The sequence below is a fragment of the Stegodyphus dumicola genome, chromosome 2, assembly GCF_044657685.1.
Source record: "Stegodyphus dumicola isolate Sdum_Otavi_A_Nest chromosome 2, ASM4465768v1".
In the NCBI taxonomy this organism is placed as follows: Eukaryota; Metazoa; Arthropoda; class Arachnida; order Araneae; family Eresidae; genus Stegodyphus; species Stegodyphus dumicola.
The window spans coordinates 50962164-50985609 of NC_140769.1; the positions used below are offsets into that span (position 1 = coordinate 50962164).

The following is a 23446-nucleotide window of genomic DNA, read 5'->3' on the forward strand; positions in this document are numbered from 1 at the left end:
AATAAATATACATATATCAATGTAGACGATGTTCTTAATTTTGTCTCTATTCATAACGTTACACTCTAACAAAATTAAACGTCATCGCCCTTACAGAACACCACTGATAGGTCAAAACTCTTAGTAGTTGTAGTAGCTAAGCACCCACCATGGATTCATGAATTCATTCAGTATTAACTATCAATTGTCTTTACTGCATTGTTAATACAGCTTCTCGTAGAATTACAAGAAATGTGTTTTTAGTTCTGTATGCAGTAAGACGTAGCCTAACCCAAACGCAAATTAGTCAGCTACCAATCATTACACGAAATGGCCCCATTAGCACATAGTCATCATCCCAGTGATGATCGAGGATTGACCATTGCATTAATGAACTCGTAAACTGTCAGCAATCACAACTAAACGGCAGTTCGTTCTGAAACACTTCCAACTCACTTGCATCATTAAATTGTCTAGCAAAACTTTATGGCGATAGAAAACTCCTACTACGCAAGTATGTCTTTACAGCCTGACTTACCACACCGGTTAATAAGGCAAAAACTTAAGTCCATCTTCGCCAGCTAATCTTCTAGAAAGGCAGCCAAAATTTCTTCATGACGGATCAACGCAACTTCTGTCTTTCACGGATACTCCAAAACCAGATCCGTATCATCTTCACTCAACAGTTGAAGGAGCAACACCAAATTCTCACTTCCGACAATCTTCGAAATTGAATGATAACAGTTTAGTGATTGTGCGTACAGCAGAGTATATTCTGTGATTTTTGTATTAAATGAAGTTTGTGTGCATCTGGGCAATTTAACTGTGCGTCATCCTGCTTACAACGAGGTATGTTTATTTCTTTATTTCCTTGCATTTTGCCATGACTGTAAATTAGACTTCAAACAGCTGTTTTTTCTCAGTGGATGAAACAAGTCTCCCGCTTGCTTTTTAGTTTAGAAAGCAACTCTGTTTTCGAAAATGATAAAACCGAAGCGACAAGAATCTGTTTTGGATCTTATCAACAGAGATATCAAACATTTAAAAATTAAATATCCCTATATAGCTAACAAAAGGAGAAATCGCGTTTGATCTAAATGACATTACCAGCGATAACAAAAAATTTTCGTATATTATGTAAATCAATTTGGCAAATTTATATACATAAATTTTAACAGATATTTAGAAATAATCTTAACATCTTTTGAAAAGAAAAACAATAACTTAAAAAAAACACACTAAGAGAGTCATTCCAAAGTTCAATATATCTACAAATTTTTATCGGATTTATACAAATGGGTGACAAAAAATTTAGTTTTTTTTTTAAACAAATGAAAGAATTATCTTCAAACAAAATAATAATAAATAACTTGAGAATACAAATATTTCCTTCCAATGTGCAAGCAATTTACTGGATTCTGATGCAGATTTAACTCATCTAACCCAAATAGCAGATACAGTTTCAGAAATCACAAATGACACACAACCAGCTATTTGTGCAGCCTGAAAAGCTCAGTAAGATACGTCTTCACCAATGTGTCATGAATAAAAGGATTCAGAATTTCATTACGCAAACTGATAGCTTATCTGAAAAACAATAAATCAAAATCCAAGACACTGCGATAACTGTAATTGTTTGAAAAGTAGGTCATGTAATACTAATAAATAATGAAAACACTAGTTATTGCTTTTCACTCACTGATCCCTTAGGTCTCTCCGATCTTTGCTGCACAATGTCTAGTTACACTGATGGCCACCCAAACTGCAACACCAAGAAAGACAAGAGATATCACAACAAAAATTATTTAGTAGATAACATGTTGACCAAGTATCAAATGATTAAATTTATAGACTTCTGTGAAGTGTGGTTCCTTCCAGAATCAGTAGCCAGAGTAGTCGCCATTGTTGGAGATCACTGCTGCCACACGCCTCGGCATTGATTCAAAGAGACTTTGGATGTGTTCTTGGGGTACAGCAGACCAAGCAGCTTCCACACGTTGCCAAAGTTGACCTGGTGTGGCAGCTTGGGATGTAATCTCGGTCAATAGTTCAGCAACCATGGACCACATTTTTTTTTATCGGCGAAAGATCTGGACAGCGAGCTGGCCAGGGAAGCAATTCAATCTGACAATTGACGAAGAACCCTTGGACAATGCGTGCCACGTGTGGTCGCGCATTATTCTGTTGAAATATTGCTGTGGGGAAGCCCTGAAGGTAAGGAAGGACAACTGGCTCCAACACCTCGGAGATGTAGCGCTGACCGTTTAAAGTACCGGCAATGCGTACTAGAGGAGAGCGAGAATATCCAATACCGCGCCATACCCGGTGCAGGACCAGTGTGTCAGTGCATAACGCAGCTGTTCAGCATCCTCTCTCCACGGTGTCACTAGACTCGAATCCGACTATCGTGGTGTTGCAGACAGAAGCATGACTCGTCAGTAAAGGCAATTTCATTCAATTCTGGTTCTGCGTCAAGGGTAGACGAAGCAATGGACGTCTTGCGGACAGACTACTCTGCTGTAAACGGCGTCGAATGGTACGCGCAGACACTGGATGATGCGTAACAGACTGAATGTGCTGTGCTATGATGTGACTGAGTGATCCGTCACTGCCATGCGCACAATGTTCTTGTCATCACGTGAAGTGGTGCACTGAGGTGGATGCGATCGAACACGTCGGTCCATCGTACTCTCCTGCATACAACATTCACATATCCGCATTACAGTTGTTTGGTTTCGTCCAACACGACTACCGATTTCCCTGAAAGATAATCCACACTCTCGGTAAGCACATTCAGTCTATCTGTCGAACATCGGATACTTGATCAATCTTAATCTTGATATCCTTGTTCGACAGATTAAGGATCTTGATATCCTTAATCTGTCGAACTCGGATACTTGATCAAATGATGATCGCTGTTTACTACGAAGCATAATTGATCGTTTTTTTGACAAAACCACAAGAAAAACACAATTGCCAAACTTGAAATCGTCGAATGAAATTCTAATCATTTGCATATCTCACCTCTGTTAATGCATGTTGTAAATTTCATGTTATTTGCATGCTTTCTTCAGGGTATTGCATTTATGGTGGAAAGCAGTGTATTTTACAGCACCATCATCAGCCTCTTGCCATAGTCTGCATGAAACACATGCCAGTAAACACAGAACGAATTTTCAAAGTTGTGCATCAGGTAACTGATTTGGTCGTTTCATAAAGGTATAAAAAATATTCGCTTCTTCTAAGTAATGTTAATCATTAGTTTTAATATATATTTATGATTTTATAGTTCACCTAATCCTGTCAACATCAGCACCGGAAAATAAAAAAAAAAAAAAAAAAAAAAAAAACCACCTATAACTGTAATTTTAAGGGTGAATGGGAAAAGAAATACTGTTTTGCTAATTTTAAGAACAAATGTATTTGTTTGATTTATGGTTCATAGTTTCTGTGTGTAGGGATGGAACACAACATAGACACACATTTATGCAGTTCACACTAAGAAATATGACATTAAGCGCAATCTAAGAAAATGTAAAGAAAACCCATTTGTTGCCCAACAATCATGTTTGCCAGATCCGCAAATAAAATGAAGCTTTTATGATTGCATAATTTAAGGTTGTACATATACTTGCAATTCATAAAGAACCCTTTGATGATGGTAATAATACAATTAAACAAGCATTGCTTGCTGCATCAGATTTTATTTCAAGAAGCTAAAAATAAGAATGAAAATATGCCAGCTTTTCGAGATGTCCAGTTATCCACAAATTCCATTACTCGTAGAATAAAAACCATAGCCAAAAATGTCAGAGAACACATAAAAGATGATTTATAAAAAAGCACTTTTTAAAGTGTGATGAATCAACAGATATCTTGAAATGTAACTCAAGTAAATATTTTTATAAGGATGGCCTTTAATGATTGTTCAGTGAAGGAAGAATTCTAAGTTTGTCACAAAAAGATAATACAAGTGTAGTGACTATACCAAACTATTAAAAACCATACAATTGAAATTAGTCTTCTGCTTCAAAATTTGTGTACACAACAACAGACAACACACCAGCCATGATTTGTTTTGCTGTTAGTTTCATTACGTTAGAATGATGCTGCCTTTCCAAATTTTTTAACTATCTCTGCATCATCAGTTGCAGTCATTATGTGCAAAAGTTTTATATTATGAACACATAATGAAAGTTGTTTCAAAAACAGTAAATTCTATTCATGCCAGACCAATTCAGAACTAAATTGTTGAAAGCACTGATAGATCAACTTGATACTGAGTACCGAACTTTAATGTTACATTTTGAAATTAGATGGCTGAGTAAGGGAAAAGTCCTACAGTGACTTCTAGAGATAAAGGAATTTTTATAATCCAGAAACAAAATTTATGAAGAACTTAGTTATCACAGTTGGTTATGATATAGTGACGAAAATGAATAAATTAAACCTTAAACTACAAGCAGAGAAAAGACTATTACACAGCTAACAGGAAGTACAAACGCATTTAAATCCAAAATTAAACTTAGTTAATATTTAACACAAATGAAAAGAATGTAACTTCGAATAATAATGAGTAACTTTTGTAACCTTTGTAATTTTAACTGTGAAGGAATATAACCTTTTCCACTTTACAAATTTGGAGAACTACATCAAAAATTTGTCGAGCTTAAAAAATAATTTCGAAATTAGACTTTCTGATAAAATTCAACCTATTGTTTGATTAATTTGAAATCCATTTTTTGATACTAGTTCTGAAATATGTAACAGATTGTTAAATATGTTAAGTGAAAATTAAAGAAAATGTTAAATAAAAATTCTACTGATCCAAAAAAAGGGGAAATGATTTTCAGTCTGACTTATAATTAAAAACAAGAATATCACAAAAACTTCTGGATATTTGTAGATGAGAAAAAATATTCACTCTTAAAAGAAACTTTTCAAAGGTCCTGGATTAGATCAACCTTTAGGAAAGTGGTTTCCTGTTAGATCAACCATTACAAAAGTGGTTTTTCAACACTGAACTTGTTACAATCAAAGTTAAGCTTCAGAATAACAGACAAATATATGAATGACTGCATGAATTTAGCCATAACATCACTTGCACCAGATTACCATAAACTCGCAGAAGACGTGCAGTGTCAAGTTTCATATTAAAATAAACTTTTTCCGTATTTAGTCTATAATAAATAGCAATAAAAATAAAATATAATTACATTTTTAATTCAACATGTTGTGACACACATTTTTATAGTTTATGTATCATTTATAATTGGAATATTAAAAGTGCAATATATAACTGTGGATCAACAAATCTTTTTAAATTCTTAATTGGCTTATGTCAAGTGAAACATTGGGCACCACTGCCATGAGTAATAGGCAACCAAACCCAAATGCAAATCAGTCAGCTACCAATCGTTACATAGATTTGCCCTATAAGTATGCTGTAATCACCCCCAAACTCTTAGATGACAGACACAAGTTTTAGAACACAAAATATGCTTAAAAAAAAAAAAAAGTGTCTTTTATAATTTGATTTATGTAAAACGCAGATAGTTATAATGAGTTAAATTTCCATAATTAAAGTGCTTTTTATACTCAAAAGAGAATAAACATTAACTTTTAAGCATTATGTTTTAACCGTGATAATTCTTTGCTTCTAATGAAACTCACAATGATATAAAAAAATGTATATCATGTTTGGTTTCAGAAAACATAAACCTATCATAAACATCCAACCTCTAAAAACTGTTAGAAGGAGAGTGAAAAATGTTCATAATGCAGAAGAGGAATTAAGAATATAACCATATAACCTATAAATTACAAGTGGCTGAAAATGGATCACTATGTGATCAGATTAAATATATAATAGCATTATATAAAATATGTATTTTTGCTAGTCTTAAGATATTTCTAACATTTATCACAGATAATTTATTTTTTTCTAGAAAAATTATTTTAAGATACATGAAATGAGTTAAATTTATTTATGAAGCACAAGATTTTTATTGATATTATTATACCACATCTTCAGGCAAAATAACATAAGCTAGACTTACATGACAATTTCATTTTTTATGTCACTGAAAAACAACACTAAAATACAAAATGTTGCTCATACTAAAATGATACGTTGAACATAAAAGCTTGCACATACTTTTCAATCAACACAATAAACAAATAAATAAACAGAAACACCAATGACTAAATATGATGCCATTTTTAGCACAATTTTCAGAAACCAAGCTAATACTTTAATATTTAAAACTCAGTTCAAATACTGGAAAGCAGTGATTGGCCAATGACATTTTCAAATTAAAAGGGTAAAAAGGTTTATTAGACATTCCATTATCAAAATGAAATGCAGAATATAGAATCAGAAATCGCATAAAAAGCTGAACATATTTAAACATAAAACATATAAACTAAACAGAAGCTGAACATATTTTTTTTCAGCAAAATTCTCACCAAAAAATTTGAAGAGTGCCACAGGATAAGGTACTACATTATTGCATAAAGCACTCTCTTTATTGCAGTACTGATATTAATCGTTTCTTCATAGGTATAAAAAATATGTAATAATATTTTCATATATATAACATACTTATTAATCTAAAAAAATTAAAAATATATAAATTATAACAAAATATTTCACAAATCCATCCGCAATTAAGTATTCTTTGACAGGCCATAAAGCATCATATAACTGCCACAACTTTTAAAACAGCTTTAGTTATACTAAATGCATATGCAGCTTGGAATGTTTTGGCAAGTAGCTGCCAATGATGGAACACTCAATACAGGGTACTCCAAGCAGTCTATATAACTGAAAGAAAAAAAAAAAAAAAAAAAAAAAAAGGTCTGTTGACCTATGGTTCTGGTTAAAGAAATGAATTAAATAATATTTAAGATCATGATAAGTTTTGTAATTTGACATGTTTTAGTAAAATTTTCATGGAAGAAAGTGTCCACATGAAGATAATTTCTTATAGCCGAAACACCAGGGAGAGGGATAAATATCACAAAATCAAAAACTACCTGAGATATTTTAAACTAAAATTTTCCATCAGAAATTAAGCACCATGTACAGATTTTTCCAAAGCAAATATGCATTTCAAGTAGAACAGCAAAAATATATATACTTCCGAAACATTAATACAGAATTCACACATATATCTCAAAATGCATATTTTCAGAACCATGCTCCCTGGTTACAAAAAGATGCTATTTTAAATTTAGGGTAAAAAAAAAAAAAAAAAAAAAAAAAAGAGCAAATTTCAATAATGAGAAGATTTTGGAATTAACGATTATGTGGATTAAGAGGAATTTAACGACTATAAATTGTGCCTTTGTGACAAGATACACTAGTTTTGTTACATTAGTTTTAGATTTACATTTTTCAGTTCCTTATTTTTATATTATACCTACATCATTTACATATAAATAAATAACCAGATCAGATACAAATCATATAAGTTTTATTAAATATAAAACTAATATATTTTTAAATAAAATTACATAAAAGAAAATGAACAGTTAACAAAAAGGACTAGAATGAAAATCCTAAAAATAAATAAAATATCTAAATTTTTTTTAGCCCATTTTCTTTACAATGTACACACACACACATACACACACACAAACAAACAAACAAACAAAAAAAAAATGTTATTTGTATATACATATAAGACAAAAATTGCTGTTAAATATGCCATACTGAATTTTCTAAAAACTGAAATGTTTTTTTATATTAAAATAAAAAATAAGTTCAGATTACATGTATCTTAAGATTACAAGATTCTATTAAATATGAACAAACTAATAAATTTTCCTTTGTAGAAAAGCTAAATTTCAAAAAATTATCTAACACAGTTCAATTTGTATTAAATTCAATTTTAATTAAAACTGAAAGAAAATTTTTACTGCCTCTTTCCAATGGAGAAAATAGTTGAAATCAAATAATTCTATACAATACTGAATCCACATTTTTTATGGCTTTTAAGTAAAGAATAACATTATAACTTTTTCTATAGAGGGAACTTACAGGAAAATTTAATTTTATGCAGATTTTATTAAATGGTATCAGATGATGAGAGCAATCATAGTTTGAAAGTTAACTTTTTTATCCATTTCTTGAATAATTGAAATCTCTTTGATCCTATTCAAAAATAGGATCAAAGAGATTTCAATTATTCAAGAAATATTCAGATTTGGCATATTTTTTAAACACACTCTATAATCTAATGCTATCCAGGCTGCATAATTTAAATTATGATACAAACTATTATATTTGGCACAAGTGCACTACTTAGTTTCTCAGAATGAGATTCAATCCAATTAATTTCAAATATTTGTGCAAAAAAAAAAAAAAAAAAAAAAAAAAAAAAAAAAAAAAAAAAAGTTTTGAAAGCAATATGTTTTAAAGGCTGGACACTTAGTTTAAAGCATGTTTCAAGAATGCCATCAATCATATAGCTATCTGATCATTGAGAACTTTGCCCAGGGTGCACCACATGGTAAAGACTAATATTATACCCCAAACAGGAAAGAAGACATGTACAGACAGCCAAACCTTACACAGGAATTCAACCCCTACCCTTAGTTTCAAGCTAATTTATAGTCAGTCTCTGTGAATTATCATATCCTCCAGAATGGCTTAGAATAAAGGTAGAATAAAAATTCAAAAAAAAAAAAAAAAAAAAAAAAAAAAAAAAAAATTAAGTACTAAATAAAATACCACAAAATATTTAATGGAAAAAATGTTATTTAAAAACACAAGCACTCTTAATAAATAATCAAATGAAAAAAATGCTAACCCTCAGTCATGCATTCATGACACTATCAAAACATTTTTATCTTTAATAGCTGATATTAAAGCACCAGTCTATAATTTAAAAACAGTTATTTTTCATTATCACAAATTTGTCTCAAAAGTAAAAAACAAAATGTATGATTTAGATAAGTAATGAAAGTATGTCAGATAAATTAAGATGTAATGAAGGTATGTTAGTTAAGTTAAACTTATTTCAAGTCAAACTGCCTGTTGAACTTTAATTTCTTAAACAGGTACTTTTATTACACAACATTGATCAAATAATATTTGAAAACAGTAATCCTCAACTACTCTAGTTACAACATACTGGTGTGTCAAATTCTCTATGATTATACATATTATGAAATTTTTTAATTTAAAGATACATTTCAAAATTGCACTTCCATTTTCAACATTATTTTTGCAAATAAGTATTTTACATAGTGAAAATATAGACATCTAAACAATGGAGAGTGGCATAACATTAAGATGATTTATGGGCTAGTTTGTTACACAAATATCTCATCTTGGTAAACGCTGTAAACATGCCAAACACAGAATTCAAATAACAGGTGGATTGGATTATCTGACCATGGGAAAATATACCTAACATATTAGCTATTTATTTAAGAGTCCCAGTTTTGAACAAAAACAACACATCAGTTAAACTGAGGCTTTGTGTATCCTTCTTCTACTGTCACTCATTTCTTTTCTTCAAAAACACTTTATGGTCACAAACATTTACATATTACCAAGATAAACTGGAGCCCAACGGCAAGGCAAAAACACCAAACTCTCAGAGGGGGAATAACCTGCCAGTTATTAAACTAATAATAATTATTATTACTAAAAATAACTGTGTCACTAGATCCCAGATAATCAGTTAAGTATCCTAGCAACTGAAAAGTCTAGGAATAATTGCTTTAAAGTGCACAACAGTATTTAACTACAAACTAAAAAAATGAATACATTAATTCAAAGTTCTAAATTTGATTTAATTTATTTTCAAATTAAATATGAATTAACTATTTATGACAAACTATATATGAAATTAAAACTTCTTCACACTTGATCAGCATACTTAGACGAAGCATTTTATTTTGTAAATCTCATCAAGAAAAGAATGTAGAATTTAGTTAAAAGAAGTGAGGAACAAAAAAGCTAATGAAATCAATACCATAAACTAACTCCAAAGTTTCTCTTCATTTCAAACGAAATTTTTCTTCATATGTTTAATAAAATACTAATTCGCTATTTTGTACAATGTAAAAAACTTTGAAAAGGAAATATAAATAAATATATATATATATATATAGATATTAAGCAAAACTCTGGATTATAAATTACTCATAACCTATGGTAAAACAATTGTAAGAACATAAAGCAATTTTTAGATTTATTAATCTGAAAAAGTTATAAATTGTTAAACATAAAGCTTTTATTCTGAGATAGTTTAGTTTATATTATCCTAAAATGTCTTTGATACTTGTACATGTAAGACAAGCTTTAGCATTCTTTAAGATCTAGAAAATGGCTAGTCAAATCATACAAACAACACATAAAATCTAAACTAACATTAACATAAAGCAAATGCAAGAATGATATTTCAAATATACAGATTATCTATTATAATTTCACATAACAGAAGGTAGAACACAGTAAACTTACTACAAAGCCGATAGGTAGCGAAAATAATGGTGCAAAGAATAGAAAGCAATGGCATAACAAAGAGATGAGAATAAAATTCCAGTATCATTCGAATTCTTTAGACAGGCAACTTACTACTAATATTTTTAACATCTTTTTTATCTGTTTAAATACTAAAGGTCATCAGTTGTGGCTAATACAAAAGGACTGAAATACAACAGTATATTTTATGTGTTATGCATTGACACTTCATAAGTTAATACCTGATTTGAAATTACTCAATTACAGATCATTACTTTCAGTCATACAGTTTTTTGTCTCCTTATTTTTTGTCATACATTTTTGTACACTCTCAAACCATCATTCAAAAGTCTATAAGACTAAACTTCTTTTTAAAATTAAACAGTAATAGATACTCTTGCTGCAGAAGTACAAATCAGATTGTGTTTATATTTTATTTGGTTAAAAAAAATATACGTACTAATTCAATAAAAGCAAAATGGTACAAAGTGAACTTTTGAAGAACCTTTAAACAGAGTGAATAAAAACGGTCTAAATAGGAAAGTAATTTCTTATTTTCATAACTTAAAGAAAAATAAAAATAAAAAGTAAAACTATACATCACCATCAGAAATTCTGCAATAAATTTTAAATGGAAAAGTGTTATTTACATTTCACTTTATTTGCACGGAGTAGAACAACTATCTAATGCATAAGAATTTCTAAAAATGCATCTCATAACATCCACACTTACTGACAATACTCTGTTTCTTTATTATATAATCACTACTTGCAAAAATTATATATTAAGCACAAGACACAATTGAGATACACAAACTTTCATTACATCAACAAACATTTTATATTTAGAATCTGCCACATAATCATCTTTTTAATGCAACAGAAACATTCTTTAACTTTTACTACAGTCTAAGTGATGACTAGCTCAACACACACATATATCTGAACACATTAAAAATTAATCAGTGAAATTTACACACATTGACACTTCAGAAATTAATACCTGATTTGCAATTACACAATATATCAGTATACAGAGAAGGTTTCACAGGTAAATTTTTTTTAAAGGCTAAATATGCACCTATTCTGTAAGAAAAACTCAAGATAAAATTTGCTTTCAATGGAATATGATTAGTGTATAAGGTATTTCACTTGCCTTCCTAGCACACTGAGCTGGTATTCAGACGCCTGCGGTTCGATTCCCAGCGAAGGCGTTGCTAATTTTTCATCTCTTCTGCTTCCAAAAATCCTAATGTCTCTACAAGTCTACCTTTACATATAATACTGCTTAACTTAGCATTAAAATATAATTCAGTATTATCCTCAAGGCATAAAACATGCTTGCAATGAAAATTTTAACTTCATAAAAGATATATCTCATGCAATGCATCTTTTACATAATCATAAACTTAACAAAACGTTCATCAGAATTATGCCAACTAAACTGCTATCATTTTAAATTACTTTCTATCCAGATCTATATTATTTTCATCATGAAAACAAACTTTTTAGTTTTTCTCTGCATTTACATTCTTTTCATGTAATGACTCATTTTTGTAATAATTCACAACCTTTTCGGTCCTTCCTATTAAATGCCTGACTATCTTTATGTTTAAAAGATGGAGCGAATGAAAACTCATGAAAAGACTGATTTATAGAACAGACTATGATGTATTCCAAGGATAATATTACTAGCATACAAACTGCTTTATGAAGTTAAATGAAAATAATAGTCTACACAACTTCCTTCTGCTTCTAAATACTAGATTAATTGGCTTTAATTTTAATTTTATTAAAACTTTTCAATAATTTAAATAGAATTTCTAAACACAGAAAGGCAATGTTTTTCATAATATTAATTCACTAAGTATAATATACAGTGGGTATAATATTGCTTCAGCAATATTTCTAAAATGTTCAAAATATTACGCAAAAAAGTTTCTTGGCCAACTTGCTACACTTTCAGGAAAAACCCAATCTATGTGAAAATGAAACAGGTACAAAAATTGAGACTAGATTTAGTTTAAAAAAATAAAATATCAAATTATGAGTTTAAAATCGTTTTTAGTTCCACTAGTGAGAATTTCCAGAACTAGAGATAGACTGTAATGAAAAAGAGATTACTATTTTATGAGTTTATTGATGAAATAAACTTGCGGATTATTATTTTCATATTTTATATATGAACATATGTTTCTACATTATTTAATATTTGATTAATTAATGAAACAATATTCATAACAATGCACGATATGTTATCTGTTTCAACTATGAATGATATCAAGCACTATTGTAGAAATTTCTAATTTAATAAAATGCTTCATCATAATAAAAATATTCAACCACATTCCTGAATGTTGAAAGTTTGCCTTAATTTCGTCTCTGAGGCTTGATAAGATTTTCCCCAAGAGTAGCATGAATATGAGACAGGTCCCTTTAAGCTTTTCAAAAATAATTATTTCCCCTTTCTTCAAATACATTAAAAATTATATGTTTGTATCCATTTCAGCAATTAATTTCAATTGGGTTTTGCACATCCTATGTAATGTTACTTTATAATACATGATTTGTACTTTTATGTATATTATAAAAAGGTCTACATTCAGAGCATTATATACTATTTAAGAAAATGATCCTTGCAACTATGCTCTGTACTACAGGCTTACGTAATATATAAATGCAAATGATTTGTTTTAGATTAATTACCATAGCTGATAACACTTAAAATTTCCAAAAATTAGTGCTAAAAAGTTTTCTATACTTATGAGACACCACTGTTTTTGAGAGCATATAAAAAGCACATCAGGACAGAATAAAAATTTCACACACACACATACACAAAAAGGAAACATTAACTTATCTTGAATAAAAACAAATAAAACCACATTTCACAAATTGGAAGAGAAACATATCAACATAAAACTGAAAATTATGCAAAATAGCAATCTTAATTTGGAGTAGATTTTGATTAAAGCTCCAATTTTGAGGGCAATCAGACACAGATTCTTCTTTAGGAGCAAAAAAGTTATACAAAATTTGGAAGAGTCACAGTCATACTTATACCAAAGGCAATGGATGGCACAAATCGAACACAAACATATTGTCATGTATACATGTCATTTTTCCTCAAAAGATGATGATAAACTGTGTTATGTGCATTGCCTTCGATAAAAATACAGCTCTCCCAACTTTGTAAAAATTTTTGTATCTATAGAAGAAAGACTTGTGTCTGATCACCTTTGAAATTAATGGAGTTTTAATTTAAAGCTATGCCAAAATAAGGCTACTATTTTGCCTAATTTTAAAAATACACTTATCATAAATTTACCAATGAAATGTGAATAAAACAATATGTTAATTAAATAACACACTATTTACTCAAAAATATGATACTCCTTCTGCTATATTTAAGTTCTGAAATTTAATAGGATCTTATAAGCAGATATTTTGACAAATGAAATTGCTGAATGATAGGAAGGAATTTAATTATCATGGATATAAAATAATTACACTATAAAATGCTAAATAAATCACACAGATTCTCTTTCTCAGAGATACTGCAAGACAAATAAATAGTCACTTATATTATTATTCCTTAAAATTTATACTAAAATGTAAGGATGGTTTTATTTTTGAGTAAACATGATATTAAAAAATAGCTAATTTTAATTACATTTTCATAAAAAATTGCACTACATTTAATCAACTTCTCTGAAACTTAACAATTATGGATAATCTTAAATAAATAAATAAGGTATCCTTCAAACAACACATATTAAATAATCTAACTTGAGTAATGAAACTCAAGTATGCCCTGTCTATCTGCACCCTGTCAGAAAGTCAACAAAAAGCATTCCCGAGGCAAAGCAGTATGTCCTCAAGATAATTAATGTGGCTCAGAGGTGGATAAAACTGTTCTGTTCTAGTATCAGATCAGAAACATTTGCTCACTGAACTGAATCAGTTCTTTTTTACTACTTACTGTTCACTAACAATTTTCACGACTGAGATTGGCAATGAGGAGAGAATCACGAGCAGTGAGTAATGATGAAACAAAAAGAAAAACCAACAGAATGAGCAGTGGGATTGGAAGGATTGGTTCAACTGAACAGCTAACTTATTTAATTGATTTCTTTCAACTGTAGTTTTGAAAGTCTCTAAAATCTTCTTTCTATACAGAACTCATAATAAAATTCTGGATTTAAAAATATTCAAAAATTTGTGAAATGACAAAAATTAAACTCATTTTTACCATGGGAGGCTAAAATTAATTTTTTCTCTTAAATAAGAATCAAATTTTGCTGGCACACATCCAACAAGAATTCTCAGTACGTGAACTACAATAAAAGCTACCGTTTTTTCATTATAAACTAGTTTCATTATTTGCTCGTTCAGTAAAGCAAATTGATTCTTTGAATGAGTTTGGGAATGAATGGCACATTCCTAAGCAATAACCCTAAGATTTACCCAAAAGCATTTATTTGGCAACCCAGGATGCATATTCTACGCAACAAGATTCATCATCAATTTAATGGCCGCCAGATGTTCAATGTGAAAACCAGCTTTAGTCACATTGCCTATTCTGCAAGTACAGAATTGTTTGAAAACATAGAGAAAATGGTTGCCGCATCATAAATCAGGTTTGTACAAGTTGGCTGTAAAAGCTGATCCCGTCTCAGCATGTATTTTCACCGTTAATGTTTCATATTTAAAGGAAGAATACAGTGGCAGATCTCTAAATTGGCATTGAATTTATTGAAAACATGACAATGCATATGCTCTTTTCAGAAATGTCTTTACTGAATACTTGAGACTGCCGAAATTTATTGTCATAATAATATGCGCTGAGCTGAGAGAGTATTTGGAGTCACACTCAGAAAATAGGAATGTACTGAAACAGAGGCAGGCTCTTTACATTTTTTCTGAATTACAATATAAGAGAGTATATTTCTTCAGTTTTCCGTAAAATATTTTTCTAGCACATATTTTTCATCAATTAATAATATACAGACATTCAAGAAGAATCTAACCAATTTATGGTCAACAAACATTAAGCCAATTTTGAAACATAACAGCCCTTAACAACAATAAGCCTTACAAACAATAGTAGGAACCCAATAAGTAACATTTTCCAATATTAAATGAAATTTACATTCCTGATATATATATATATGTTTATATATTTATATATATTTTAAGAGGATTAGAAAGCTATAAAATATAAAATTTTTGTAACTATTATATTTTCATAATTATTATTTGTTTCCTCATTATGATTTAACTAATTACTGATAGTTAATATATTTTATTTTAAATAAAATATTGATGTCACAAGTTTAAATTAAAAAGCTGTTTATAATTCTTGCAGGGGGTGTTACTCTTAGTATTTTTTCTGGGAGGGGACTGAAATAATGAATCTGTTTAAAAGACTTAGTGACTATATTCCACTATATTTATAGACTACCAGGAGAATAAATGGTCACTGTGTTTTTCAAATGGATTCATTACTTATTACTGGTAAATTAATAAATGATTAAAATTTTTAACAGTGTGAGAGAGGCATGAGTTTTAAAAATAAATTGTGATAATTTGACATATAATAAAACAGACTTAGTAATAGTAATGAATTATAGACATATCAGTAGATTTCAAACTTTGCTACTTGACTGAAATATCAGTCCACAAAATACTTTTATAATACCTTTTAAAATATTTTTTAATCTATTAGTATTAAAAAATAATTATTTATCTGCAAACTTAAAAAAAAAAAAAAAAAAAAAAAAAAAAAAAAAAAAGAATTAACTGTTTATAGCATAGTTTATCAATTTCATATTGTAAAAGAGATGCTGTTTGTTATTACAATTTTCTGTTATAGTATTAGATGTATACATACAGACATGCACCTACATATGCCATTTTAATATGTCAAAATGATAAAATGCTGGTTGTGCATTTATCCTCTATTACAAAAATCCTTTGCTGGTTGAATTTGCTAATCATTTACACCATGAGAGTATGCATGGGGGAATTTGATAGGTTTTTAAATTTTCCCTACTTAAAGAGTGACTGGGGAAAGCCATTAACTTGATTCAACCAAATCTGATTCACATTTTACTTCTGGTGCTAGCGTAAAGTTCAATTTTTGTCATATCCATTATGTGAGAAATCAATGGATTTATGTCAGAATTAAAACCGCAGATCTCCCATTTGTCAACTGAAAGGGACAACTACTCCTACCATGCATAGAGGAATGCAATAATTCCCTGAAACTATTAACACATACGATTACATAAACAATATGTCGTACAAAAAATTTCCTGGAATTAACTTATATATAAAAAGCCAATCCCATACGTTATCAACTTAAACTCATTGGACTTGTTAGATACCGCGTGGTTATAAATTCATCAAATAATGCTAGATTAATAAATCTTAACTGCTAATTTTATATACCGTTTCATTAAGCAGGTATTTTGTGCTTTATGACTTTTTGCTTGTGGATTATATCACTAGTACATACATATGATTTTTCGTTTGTTTGCCATTCAGTCAGTTTATTACTAGCAGAGCAATTTTTCATGTTACGTGGGAGTGCAGTCCTTTCAAATTTTTGCAGTTCATTCTAAAAAACGATCTCTACAATAAGTTTCAAATATTACAATATTACTGCAAACTTTTGTTAAAATTACTGTAAGCGCTGCTGTTTGTGAGAAGAATATTCTAAATAAAAATCACTTTTAAAGTATTTTAGAGCAAAAAATACTTATTTTGCATGTAAGAAGTACTTAAAACCTATAAATGTTTACACATTTTAGAAATCCTTCTTTCTGCCTACATTATAGAAACTGGAGTAATCATGCAGATTTTTACAATGTCATCGAGCTCCAAAAAAGAGAGAGATAATGTTAATACATTGGAATTAAAATTTTTCTTCAAAAATAAATGCAAATTGGTTTCCCAGTATGTCTTTTTTTTTTTTAGTTATTTGTATGTATATCAAGAAGGATGATAAATTCAGTGACTGCTCCAAGTGGCAAAATAATCTCTAGCTACGCCACAGCAAAATGATGCCCTGTCCACAGCAAACCGATGCAGAAATGCAGTCAAATAAATATTCCTAGAACTTAATTTATGCTCTATAAACTGCATCACTTGTCTGTATTATGATTTTTCTAAAGCTGCTTCAAGACTACTCTCCTCTGAAGTCAAATGGACCCAACCTCAAACAAGGACCACAGAATGGTTTTCTCTGTAAAGTTGGAGGTGGCAGATGCTACCTGTTGTTTTGAGTCAATATTATAAGCACTACAGTAGATGAGATCCAGTGATTGTAGAATATGCATCCTGGTATGAGTACAGCACATATCTGTTTTGGCTGGTATGTGATAGCAAAGTTTACAGATGCTCAGGATGTGAAATTCTCTAATTCTCTTTTAAGCAAAAACAGAATTGCTATGAACATGAGGAAAAAATGTGCAAAAAACAAGGATCTCTCAAAAAAAGTAAGTGCTTTATTACCAGCTTTTCTTGTTTTCCAAATTTTATTGATTGATTGCTTGTATGTAGACTTCTTACTATATGATCACTGTGAAAACGACTGTTGCTTTTCCAGCAATAGCTTGGTGAAAAATCATTTGCGGAAGTTCAGAAATACTCTCCAAAGTTAGCAACAAGTTTATGACTTTATAGTGAGGGTGTGTATAATCAGAAAGTATCAAAATTAAATATGTTAAATTAAAGTAGAGAATAGGCCTTATGTCAAAGTAAGCAAGTAATGACAGATCTATATTCTAAAGGAGGGGTAATATATTTGTACACTAGCATAAAAACTGCATAGTTACCCAGATAAATGCACTATATATTTGTACTTGAATACTGTAATTGCATATAAATATATCCATAATACTAATCAAAGCTAAAATTTTACATGACAATAAAATATTAAAAAAAATAAGCTCTTTTTAAAAAGGAAATGAAAATAAATAAAGACAATAATACTTATAAAATATTTTCTATGATATAAAAAATTAAATAAAATTCACAAACATCACAACCATTACATTACATCATAATGATCACAAATTTGCTTAAAGTGACTATGCCTATTTTATAGTCACACTATTTATTATATTTGACACAATGAAGTCAAACATTAACTAAACAATCAGCATTTACAGATATACTTCTACAAAATATGTTACCCTGATTTATTTGCATGTTTCTTCACAATTTGACTCATGTTTGCGCAAACTATTTCTATCACTGAATGTTGTGTTGCAATATTTGCAAGCATGAGTTCTCAGATGTACATTTAGAGTGTGTTTATGACGAAAACTCTTCTGGCATATTTTGCATGAGAAAGGCTTTTCACCTGTATGAACACGCATGTGAACAATTGCTTCATTTTTTGTTACAAAACCTTTTTTACAATAATCACAACTAAACTTATGCTGACGTAAATGACGAGCACAATGTATATCAAACTGTTGTTTCCCATGTGTTGTATAATTGCACATACCACATTTTAACAATTCCACTGGATCTTTGTTTCCTAGAGACTTTGCCAAATTCCTGAAAGTGAGAGTCATTAAAGATTCTTGCAAAAGCATGTCTCCTAAAACAAGGGAAAAAAAATTACACATACACACAAAAAAAAATTTTCATTTATAAAATCATAAATATATATCCATTTTTATAAAAAGAATTAAAAATACCCTATATATTGCTAAATTAAGAAATTATTATAAATCTAATATAAATAATAAAGCATTATACCACTCTATCAGAACTTGGAGAAATTTTTTAGAGAGAAAATATTTCTAATTTACATGTCTTGATTTTATATTAAAAAAAAGAAGGAAAGATAATTAGAGAGAACAAATATTAAATCAATTATGATAACAAGAAGCATGCAGCAGTATAATCTTTAATGACATAAGGCTTCTAAGATTTTTAAGCAGAAAAGGAATTGTATAAACCGAAAATTCATAGATGAATTATTAATAGTATGCAATTTAATCTGAGAACGAACACAAATTTAAAATTTACAATTCTCTAAACATATAATCAAAATTAAAATAAAAAATAACTAACAAAACGGAAAATAAATAAGATCGTCCTCTATTTTAAATTATTTACGGTTCTCATACCAAAACATTACATTTTTTATATACAGTGAACTTTTTTCTCTATACCATAATAACAGCACAAAATAGTTTGTCCACTCTTCATCGCACTAATAATTATTTTAAATCAGAATAGTTCCCTTCCAAATAATTTTTTTAAAAATGAAAATACTTATACCCTTTAAATTTCAATGCCTTCAAACTGCACATTGTACTAAAAATAGTTTCACTGAATCAGCTAATAAGTACATGGTGACAAGAAGTAATTTTTAGCCTTTAATAAAAGAAATATGAACTTTATTAAGATTTTTAAACATTTGCCATCACTAACTATAATAAAGTCTGACAAGAGCAGAGTAAATTAAAATCATTAACTATGGATCATACATTGAAAGCAAAATTTACATTTAATATACCCAATACAGTCAAAAGTCGTTAATTCGGACACCCATAATCCGGATCTCAAAGCTACAAACTTTCTGCACATGCGTCGCAAGACCTTTACCGCTGCGAATTCGCGTGTGCGCAAAATACGTTTACGAATGCGCGTTTAATGTATTACGGACGGGATAAGCTAAGCTAAAATTATCTAATTATCTATTTCCGTTAATGTTGCAGATTGCGTTGTTCCTTAATCTTCGAATTGGATCCGGATTATTATTTTTTGCAGACTGTTGGAGCAATTTTATAAAAGTACTTATAAAGTAAAAGTAACTTATAAAGTAAAAGTAAGCTTGAACGATTATGTCAAATAGAATTTCCAATATATATTTACTAATATGTAAAGGATATACAAAGCGAAAGTATCTTTCGGAGTCCATTAAACAAAATGTGGAATTGCTGCAAAAAATAGATAAAAGCATATCCTTTGTTTATCTAAACTTTGTTTATCTTTAACGCCGCGGTGGCGTGCAATGAATTGGAAGTTGATCTATCAGCACTATCCTTATCTTAAGAGCAGATGTTTTTATTTTATTTGGCTTATAATTGCTTACTCAATGTAGTATTTCATCTCGTCTTTGATATGATTTAAATCAAATGCCTCGTCATTATAATTCGCTTCCGATAGCGAAGAAAGTGACAGGTTATTGAAAACGAAAAAATTTCGATTGACAAAATTAGTCGGTATTCTCGACACAGCAATTATAGGACTTGAACAGCGGAACTTTGTAACTGAACAAGAAATTATGTCTGTTTATAGAATTAAAGAGAATGTATTATAACATAAAAAACGAAGCAACTTAAACAACTTACATTGAAAGAAATGTTTAATAAAGTAAACAAATAAATGTTAAGATTTTTTTGTAAATTTTGATAACCTTTAGATCATAATTGTTCTTTATTTTGTAAATTAAGGTTTCATATTTTTAATTTTATAATTTCTGCATGCCATTTTACGAGATTTAAACTGATGATCTATAATCTGGAAAAATCAATAATCCGGAATCGCCGAAGTCCCAACGAATACGGATTAACGACTTTTGACTGTATATGTAAGTCAAATTATCATTTTAAAAAATACAGATAATTTTAAATAGCTAATTATAAGTATCAACATTAAATTCTTGAGACTAATTTAAGAAAATATTTCAGTTTTACAATTTAATGAACATTATTTCCTAAAAAGGATATTTTATTTATAATGTACTTAAAATATAACATACTTAGCATTAACTTAATACTACTGCTATTTAATCTTTTAGTTAAACATGGGAAAAATTTGAAAACATATGTTTTAGTATGATACACATAAGTTTTAAATGTATTGCATAATTGAGAATTTCATGGAAAAAAAAATGAACTAAAAAAATGCAACCATTTATTTCAAATATCATTCAAAATAATACACATTAAAATCAAATAGAAATTACATATTAGCTTCAAAATTAACATATTATGCACATGCATGTATACATCCAGTAGGATACACTCAGTGCTCTGTAAATCTTAGAAATGAAAGAAATTATTAAAATTTTCAAGAAATATTAATACTGAAACATACAATTACACTAATTTCAAAAGAAAGGAACAATTTGTATGCAGCACAAAATCAATATATTGTGTAATACTTTCAATGTAATACTTTTCCATTATCATAAGTAAATTTGCAATTTCACAACAATAAAATAAGAATCAGAGAAAGAGAATTACAAATAAGCTCTCAAATATAGCTAAAAAAATATCTTTTATATAAACATACAAAGCAACAAATTCAAAGTAATGATATTGATTTAATGACAGAGGAAATATAAACTTGAAACATTACAAAATGTCTGAAAGAAATTTCAGAGCTAAAAGAATTTTTATAAGAAAAAAAAATTAAAAAAAAAAAAAAAAAAAAAGACTACTTACTGAAAATTTCATTCAACCAAAGACAATAAATATATTTCAAAATATTGAATAAATTATCATGAAGAACAAAGAGATTTTTTCTGTAAAAATATAACTGAATCAGCAGCAAAACAATAAAACAAGTTTTATCAAAAAGTGGCAATGTTCATGTATTATATATATTTTTTAATATTTAATTTGTTTTATTTACTTAATAATGTTTATTTAAGTTCTTATAGAGAGTTTTTATAAAGCTTGGTGAAGGAAAAATGTGAAGTTTTCATGAAGCTATTGAAATAAATCAGAAAAGGAGAAGTTGGCACATTTTTACAGAGAAGTAGCAAAGGTAAGACATGCAGGGCAATGAATAAAATATATAACTAAAAACAAAGTTACAAGAGGCACCAATTATACAGAAGTGCTGTGCCAAGAATTTTCTTCTGCTTGTTTTACAGAACAATGAAACATTTACTTCACTGTTCATTACACATTTGTAATGAAGAAAATCTGGATTTCTAACAATTAAAAAAGTAGTTTCTGTAAGTTTTGCCTAATTTGCAGAAAATTCTTAAAATTTTCTTAACAAATTTGCTAGAAATTATTTTATTAGTCTCTAAAATTTTACATTTATCACACACCCTTTATATTACGGAAAATATCTTCTGAACTGGTAATGTTTCTTAACCAAAGAAACCACACTTATTTAACACAAGAACTGATATTACAATAAAATCTAATAAATAATAATAATAAATCATTAAAGCACATTTCATGATATATCATGAAATGAAAATTAATTACATTCCAATCAAATGCACTGTTTTCCTTTGACGATAACTCATGTTACATGTAAATAAAGATTGGCTAATTTTTGTTACCTAAAATATGTCAACTCATCTAACAAAATTAGATTTTACATATTAAGCATTATCACATCATAAAAAAAATAATAATAGCAATTCACATTCAGCCAATATTATTATTATAATTTACCTAAATTAAAAAAAAAATAACACAATAATTCCCTATTCAGCAAACTTTTTGCAGAGAATTTGCTATTTTTTTATTTTAAAGAAATATACAATGGCAAATTAAAATTTTCAAGACCGCCTCTGTTTCTTTTTTTCTGATACTAGATTCTGTAAACTTCTGCATCTTATGAAAATCATATACTGATATGTCCGAACTTGTACACGGAGAACTAGCTATGGCCTTAAGTATTTAGTCATAGCAAGTCACGATGTCACAGGTATCACTTAACGCATTTTGTCACGATAAAGAAAACTCTTTGCAAAAATATAATGTAAGTTTGACTGAGTTTTATGTTACACTTAAAAACAGTAGTAATGAAACACTTGAGATATTACCACTTGCATGCAATAGTAAAACATTTAGCCATATTTTTACATTTCTATAATGTAGGCACTACACATATAACATGCAAGTGATTAGCAAGCTCGTTCTGGCAGGCCATCTACTATGGCTACCAATATCAATATTGTGAAATTGTCAGCAGGAAATAAACAACCTT

At 29.0% G+C, this 23446-nt stretch overlaps 1 long non-coding RNA gene across 1 annotated transcript; it reads right to left on the bottom strand.

Moving 5' to 3' along the window:
• Positions 1-5961: 5961 nt before the first annotated feature.
• Positions 5962-19121, bottom strand: LOC118196642 (uncharacterized). The gene is made up of 2 exons (XR_015039426.1): positions 18978-19121; positions 5962-6805 (listed from the first exon to the last, which is right to left on the bottom strand). It is a non-coding gene; the product is annotated as an uncharacterized LOC118196642 (long non-coding RNA).
• Positions 19122-23446: the final 4325 nt, after the last annotated feature.